At 49.9% G+C, this 8,051-nt stretch overlaps 1 protein-coding gene across 1 annotated transcript in view; it reads left to right on the top strand.

Annotated features, from left to right (window-relative positions):
* The first annotated feature begins 7,124 nt into the window (after positions 1 to 7,124).
* Positions 7,125 to 8,051, top strand: part of cab39 (calcium binding protein 39) — a 67,588-nt gene continuing 66,661 nt past the window's right edge. The window contains exon 1 of the mRNA XM_033031086.1: positions 7,125 to 7,416. The gene's annotated coding sequence lies outside the window, so the exon portion shown is untranslated. The remainder of the gene's footprint in view (positions 7,417 to 8,051) is intronic.

Below are 8,051 nucleotides of genomic sequence, written 5' to 3'. Positions count from 1 at the left end.
GGCTCCCACCATGTTTTGGTGGTCATTTCAAAGTTGGTCCACCCACATGCTCTGTCTACTGGAGCAGTTCTCAATCGGGTTTGCTGTAGGACCTATTCCATTGCCTTTGATCAGATTGGGCCCGCAAATCGAATCCCTCTCCTCCGCCAGCCATCTTTATGTCATGGGGCCGCCTCCTGCAGTCGACCTTGAAGGTGCTGGAGGTAATAACTCGGTTCAACTATCTCCGGCCTTTGCTCAGCATCCAACATCTTTAGCGGCTCCTCCTGCTACTGCAGTCCACTGAGCATTTCGGGCAGGTTCCTGGTTCCCTGGTCCAGACCTGAAACATCACTAGTCCATGATCTCAAAGGATGCTACAGACCTGCTGGGTTATTCCACCATTTATATATAGCTTGGTATAAACCAGCATCTGCACTTCCTTGGTATGACATATAAGCTATAAGAGGTTCTGACCGCAGTTTAAAGCAAAAGGGTCAGTCCATATTTCTCCTAATCCTTCTCAAACTAAACTTAGCTACTTGACGGTCAGGCCTGAGACCTTTGTGATATCTGAGACATATATTCAGCCACAGTTTCATGAAGTCATCAGAGCAAGATTATCTTAAGATGTGCATTGCCAGTATTCATTGCTTTCAAGCTAGTATTCACCAAACCTGGACCTAGTTCACTGTGTTTAAGAAGAACTGCAGATGCTGGAAAATCAAAGGTACACAAAAATGCAGGAGAACTCAGCGGGTGCAGCAGCATCTATGGAGCGAAGGAAATAGGCAACGTTTCGGGCAGGTTTAGGTCCGAAACTTTGCCTATTTCCTTCGCTCCATAAATGATGCTGCAACCCGCTGAGTTTCTCAGCATTTTTGTGTACCTAGTTCACTGTGTGTTTTCTGCAGATACAATTATACAAAATAAAGGTATTGTTCCCATTGACAAAAGACGGAAATGTCCACTATTTCCACAAGTGTATTGAGGATGACAATGAAAGGTAATGATCTAGATGTATCAAAGGTATCAAAGGTTTTTATTAGTCACATTCACATACAACAGGTGTAGTGAAGTGAAATGCTTTTGCCATTTTGCAAACACAAAAAAAAAGAATACAGACAAACACCCATGAGAGTCTTAAAACATAGAACATCCCCCACAATGGCTCCCACCATGGGGGAAGACACAAAGTCAGTCCCCAACCCCAGTTCACCCATAGTCGGGCCTATTGAGGCCTCCACAGTTGCCTCTACGGAGGCCGATGTTCCTGGCCTTCTCGCCGGGTGATGTTGCTCCACCTGGAACGGCCTTCTGCACAGGAGGCCGCGGCTTCCGAAGCCAACAACGGCCGTGCCGGTTGGAGCTCCACAACTGGCGATCTCATATAGAGATCCCAGGCTCCCGATGTTAAGTCGGTGCCGCCGCCACAGCTGGTCGCTGCACAGTCCCGCAGCTCCGCAATGTTTAACCGGCGGTCTCAGCTCACCGGAGTTCCAGCGCGGGTCCCAGGCAAGGCATCGCCTGCTCCGCGATAGCACTCCAGCGCTGTGCCGCCGCCAAAGCCGAGGTTCTGGGCGGTCCCCGACAGGAAACGCCGCTCCAGGCCCCGCTGGTAGGCCGCGAGGACGGGTCGAAGCTGCAGCCCAGAGAAAAGTGCCTCTCCGACCAGGTAGGGACCCTGAAAGGTAGTTTCCCCCTTCCCCTCCCCACACCCCCCACATAAAAAAAGTCTAGACCTCCAAACAAAACGCTTAATTAACTAAAATAAAAAATAAAAGATGAAGAGACAGACAGCTGCTGGCTGGGCAGCCGTGCCTAAATGTGTCCCTAATGCGGAGGACACTAAGCTGGGGGGCAGTGTTAGCTGTGAGGAGGATGCTAGGAGACTGCAAGGTGACTTGGATAGGCTGGGTGAGTGGGCAAATGTTTGGCAGATGCAGTTAATGTGGATAAATGTGAGGTTATCCTTTTGGTGGCAAAAAACATGAAAGCAGACTATTATCTAAATGGTGGCCGACTAGGAAATGGTGATGCAGCGAGACCTGGGTGTCATGGTACACCAGTCATTGAAAGTGGGCATGCAGGTGCAGCAGGCAGTGAAGAAAGCGAATGGTATGTTAGCTTTCATAGCAAAAGGATTTGAGTATAGGAGCAGGGAGGTTCTACTGCAGTTGTACAGGGTCTTGGTGAGACCACACTGGAGTATTGCGTACAGTTTTGGTCTCCAAATCTGAGGAAGGACATTATTGCCATAGAGGGAGTGCAGAGAAGGTTCACCAGACTGATTCCTGGGATGTCAGGACTGTCTTATGAAGAAAGGACTGGATAGACTTGGTTTATACTCTCTAGAATTTTAGGAGATTGAGAGGGGATCTTATAGAAACTTACAAATTCTTAAGGGGTTGGACAGGCTAGATGCAGGAAGATTGCTCCCGATGTTGGGAAGTCCAGGACAAGGGGTCACAGCTTAAGGATAAGGGGGAAATCCTTTTAAACCGAGATGAGAAGAACTTTTTTCACACAGAGAGTGGTGAATCTCTGGAACTCCCTGCCACAGAGGGTAGTCGAGGCCAGGTCATTGGCTATATTTAAGAGGGAGTTAGATGTGGCCCTTGTGGCTAAGGGGATCAGAGGTATGGAGAGAAGGCAGGTACGGGACACTGAGTTGGATGATCAGCCATGATCAGATTGAATGGCGGTGCAGGCTCGAAGGGCCGAATGGCCTACTCCTGCACCTAATTTCTATGTTTCTATGTTCTATGTAAACTAACTATCACTACGGAGTGGCATGGAGGATTGGAAGTTGGTCAAGAAAAATTAAAGACAGAGCCGCAGAAGTAATATTTATGGGAAAATTATGGGAACTTTTAAAATATTTCATTAATTGAGTACAATGTATGTAGATCGTGCAAAGTACCACTTTTCCAATATAAATAGATAGAATCTGGGGGGGTCTCGACCCGAAACGTCACCCATTCTTCTCTCCAGAGATGCTTCCTGTCCCGCTAAGTTACTCCAACTTTTTGTGTCTATCTTCAGTTTAGACCAGTTCCTTGCAACACAAACTAGATAGAATGGTCTCTGTGTTGTGATTTCTCCATCTAGTGGTTTGTACCAGAATTGCAAAATTTATTGTGGTTGAGAGGCTGATTGGTCCAGACTCTCGTGAAGGAAGGAACTGCAGATGCTGGTTTACACTAAAGATATACACAGAATGCTGGAGTGCCTCAGCGGGTCAGGCAGCATCTCTGGATACAAGGAATGGGTGACGTTTGGGGTCGAGACCCTTCTTCAGACTGAGAGTCAGGGGAGAGGGAGACACAGTGATATGGAAGGGTAAGCCAGGTGTCAAAGGGGACGAAGCTCAAGGATAATGTGGAATAGAATAGACTGTTTGCCAGGGGAAGGTGACGAGGAATACAAAATAATTTATAATCAGGAGGACAATAAAAACTATCAGAACTAGGATGGGGGAAGGATGGAGAGAGAGGGAAGCTGGGGTTACTTGAAGTTAATGCTCATATCGCTGTGTGTAAGATGCCCAAGTGAAAAGCTGAGGAGTTGTTCCTCCAATTTGCCTTGGGCCTCACTCTGAGAGTGAGGGAATGTGGGAAGGTTCATTCATTAACATAGAGTCATCATTCATAAACGCCAGCGTGGGAATGGGAAGGAAATGAAAGTGATCAGCACGTTTACAGATCATGTAGGTCTAGGTGGACTGTGCGGACGTGTTCAGCGAAATGATCGCCGAGCCTGCACTTGGTCTTGCCAATGCATAGGAGTCAACACCAGGAACAGTGGATACAGTAGATAAGGTTGGAGGTAAGTGAACCTCTGCCTAACCTGAAAGGAATGTCGGGGTCCTTGAACGGAGTCAAGGGAGGAGGAGAAAGTAAGCATGCAGGTACAGCAGGCAGTAAGAAAGCCAATGGCAGGTTGGGCTTCATTGCGATGAGGAGATCCTACTGCAGATGTACTTGGGTCCTGGTGAGACTGCACCTGGAGTATTGTGTGCAATTTTGATTTAATTGAGGAAGGACATTATTGCTATTGAGGGAGTGCAGCGTAGGTTCACCAGGTTAATTCCCGGGATGGCAGACTGACATATGTTGAAAGAATGGGTCGACTGGGCTTGTATTCACTGAAATTAAAGGATGAGAGGAGAGCTTATAGAAACATATACAATTCTTAGTGGATTTGAGAGGGCAGATGCAGGAAAAAAAATTCCGTCGGGGTTCAGAACCAGGGGTCACAGTTTAAGAATAAGTGGTAGGCCATTAAGGACTAAGATGAGGAAAAACTTTTTCACCCAGAGAGTTGTGAATCTGTGGAATTATCTGCCACAGAAGGCAGTGGAGGCCAATTCACTGGATGTTTTCAAGAGAGAGTAGATTTAGCTCTTAGGACTACCGGAATCAAGGGATATGGGGAAAAAGCCGGAACAGGGTACTGATTTTGGTTGATCAGCCATGATCATATTTAATGGCTAGAAGGGCCAAATGGCCCTGCTCCTGCACCTATTTTCTATGTTTCTATATTTTCTATGTATAGGGAATAGGGTTGCATCTCCTGCGGTTGCAGTGGAAAGGACCTGCGGAGGGTGAGGTTTGGATGGGGATGAGTTAACCAGAGAGTTGCGGAAAGCTGAAAGGGCAGGAGATGGGTGGATGTGGCTAGCGGTGGGATCCCGTGGTGAAATGTCAGAGGATATGTGCTGTATGCGACGGCTGATGGTGTGAAAGGTGGGACAAGGGAGGGACTGGGAGAGGGAGCAAGAGTGGAGCTGCGGGGTACCAAGGAGACATGTGTGAGGGACTCATTTATGATGGAAGAGGGCAACACATGTGCCCTAAAGAATGAGGGGCATCCCGGATGTCCTGGAATGGAACACCTCATCTTGGCGCAGATGCAGCGTAGGCGGAGCATTTGGATTAGGGAATAGGGGATAGAGTCTTTGCAGGAGCAGGGTGGGAAGAAGTGTAGTTGAGATAATGTGGTAGTCAGTAGGTTTATAATAGGACATCAGCGCTAGTTATCTCCATCGCTTGATGGAGACGGTAATATCAAGAAACGGTAGAGAGATGTCGGAGATGGTCCAAGTGAATTTGATGTGCAGGATGGAAGTTAATGAATGACTTCATGACGAACATGTCTAAGTGGGCAGGTGATCACTCATAATTCAAGGCCTGTGTGGCCGACGGCTGGCAGACCATTACAAGGATCATTACAAAAATGATCCCAAGAATGAGTAGGTGAACATATGATGAGCGTTTGATGGCACTGGGCATATTTTTGCTGGAGTTTAGAAGAATAAGGCGGGGATCTCATTGAAACTTACAGAATAGTGAAAGGCTTGGATAGAGTGGATGTGGAGATGATGTTTCCACTAGTGGGAGAGTCTCGGACTAGAGGTCATAGCCTCAGAATTAACAGCCGTTCTTTTAGGAAGGAGTTGAGGAGGAATTTCTTTAGTTAGAGGCTGGTGAATCTGTGCAATTATTTAGCACAGTAGGCTATGGAGTCCAAATCAATGGTTATTTTTAAGGCAGAGATAGATAGATTCTCGATCAGTATGGTATCAGAGGTTATGGGGAGGAGACAGGAGAATGTGGTGAGGTGGGAGAGATAGATCAGCCATGATTGAATGGTGGAATAGACTTGATGAGCTGAATGACCTAATTCAACTCCTATACTCGCCAACAGTCTGCCTGCCTTGCCAACAGTCTGTCTCGTCCCTTCCTTCTTTGTTGTTTTTTTAATGTGTTAACTGTATGTTTTAGTGTTCTGTAGTTTGTCTTATGTGGGGGGTGGGGGTTGGGGGAAACTTATTTTAATCTCTTACCTCGACGGGGATGTGATTTTTTTACCCCCATATCGTATATCCGTCCGCACTGCGGCCTAACATCTTGGAGATGGCGGCCTTTTCTGGAGACCGACTTTGGGAGCTCCAACCGCAGGAGCCTACTGGACTTACAATCGTGGAGCTCGCAGTCCCTGGTCAGAGACCGACTTCGGGAGCTTCGATCACCCGACGCGGGAGCTTTGATCGCCCCGACTGCGGATGGTTCGAACGCCCCGACCAAAGATCCTATAGTGGAGCAAGATAGACCACTCCTGCTAAATGCAATGGGCTGACGTGTAGTCCGCAACGGAGCGGAACGTGGGCCTTTTTTTCATCCATTTCAGTAACCCGACCCGACACGACGCGCAGTGTAATCAACGTTGCGGGGAAACAGTTTGTGTTAATAAATTATAATTCTGAATATGAGAAGATTTTTACCAAATAACTTTTATTTTTACGAGGATGTTTCCGTAACCGGCTTCCGTCTCCGCACTAGTATCTTTGCCCCGCTACGGGATCTTTGGTGCGGGGATGGAAGCCTGTTACGGAAATGGGGCCGAAAATGACCCATGAATCTGCCCATGACCGTACTACGTCTTTTTCGTCGAGCGATTTATCTTGCTCGCTATAGGATCTTTGGCCCCGACCACGGGTGAATAAAGAGGGAGAAGATTAGACGTTATTGCATTCCGTCACAGTGAGGAAGATGGGGAATCTGCTGTGGTGGATGTTTATGTTACCCTTTATGTAGTTGTGTGCTTTGTTGCTGTTTTTTGGTATGGCTGTATGGTAATTCGAGTTTCACTGTACCTTAATTGGTGCACGTGACAATAAACGGACCTTTGAACCATCTCCTTATCATTTTATGGCCTGGTGACGCGATACGTAGGGAATCGTGTGCCCCGCCCACCCCCTCCTCGTGCGTCTTGCGTCACTCGTCCCGCCCCCCTGTGCGTGGCACGTCCCCTACCGTGCGTGATACGTCATCTACCGTGCGTGTACGGCTTTTACCGTGCGTGATACGTCCCCTACCGTGCGTGATACGTCATCTACCGTGCGTGTACGGCTGCTACCGTGCGTGATACGTCCCCTACCGTGCGTGATACGTCCCCTACCGTGCGTGATAAGTCCCCTATCGTGCGTGATACGTCCCCTACCGTGCGTGAAACGTCCCCTACCGTGCGTGATACGTCATCTACCATGCGTGATACGTCCCCTATCGTGCGTGAAACGTCTTCCACCGTGCGTGATACGTCCCCTACCGTGCGTGATACGTCCCCTACCGTGCGTGATACGTCCCCTACCGTGCGTGAAACGTCTTCTGCCGTGCGTGGTGCGTGAGGAGCCGGGTGGGGGGAAGAGTGTGTGAGTGAGTGAGCGAGCGAGGGAGAGAGAGAGGGAGAGAGGGAGTGAGACAAAAAGAAAGAAAGAGAAAAAGAGAGTGAGTAAGTAAGGAAGGAAGGAAGGAGAGAGAGAGTGTGTGTGTAAGTGAGTGAGGAAGGAAGGAAGGAGGCAGGCAGCGCCGCCGCAGCAGCACCAGCAGCACCACCGCAGGCTGCACGCAGAGGCTCGTCTCGGCCCCAGCAACGGTGAGTCGCCGCCAGCTGAAGCAGCAGCAGCAGCAGCAGGCCCGCAGCCTGGCCTCCCCCAGCCCCGCTCGCCCACTGGGCAACCCCGCCCTCTGCTCCAGCCCCCAACACACACACACCGGCATACACCCACCCACCTGGGCCCAGCCTGGAGGGGATCCATCGCTCCCTCCCCACCTCCCCCCCCAGCCCTCCTCACGAACTCTAGCTAGGCCTCTGCCCTACCTCCCCCCCCGCTTTACCCCTTGGCCTGTGCCTGCCCCCCCCCCCCCCCCCCCTTGGCCTGGGCCTGCCCCCCCCCCCCCCCCCTTTACACCTTGGCCTGTGCTCGTCTCCACCCCGTTGTGTTTCCCTGCCCCATTGCCTATTCCTCTCATGTCCACCTCGGGTTTCCCTGGCCCTTGCCTGTTCTTCTCTCTCCTCTGGCCCGTGCCTGCCTGCCACCCCCAACCCCTTGATTCCCCTGCTATCCTTGCCCCCCTGACCTGTGCCTGCTCCCTCCCTCCCCCCTTATGCCCCGTGGTTTGTGTTCGCCTCCTCCCCACTGTCTCTCTTCCCATCCCTCTGGCCCTTGTTGCTTCCCACCTCAGGTATTCCTGGTCTTTGCATGCTCTTTCTACCTCCAGTTTAAATTC

This window comes from Amblyraja radiata, chromosome 13, assembly GCF_010909765.2.
Source record: "Amblyraja radiata isolate CabotCenter1 chromosome 13, sAmbRad1.1.pri, whole genome shotgun sequence".
Lineage (NCBI taxonomy): Eukaryota > Metazoa > Chordata > Chondrichthyes > Rajiformes > Rajidae > Amblyraja > Amblyraja radiata.
Note: the sequence above shows the minus strand (reverse complement) of the source record. Positions and strands in the feature narration are given on the sequence as shown.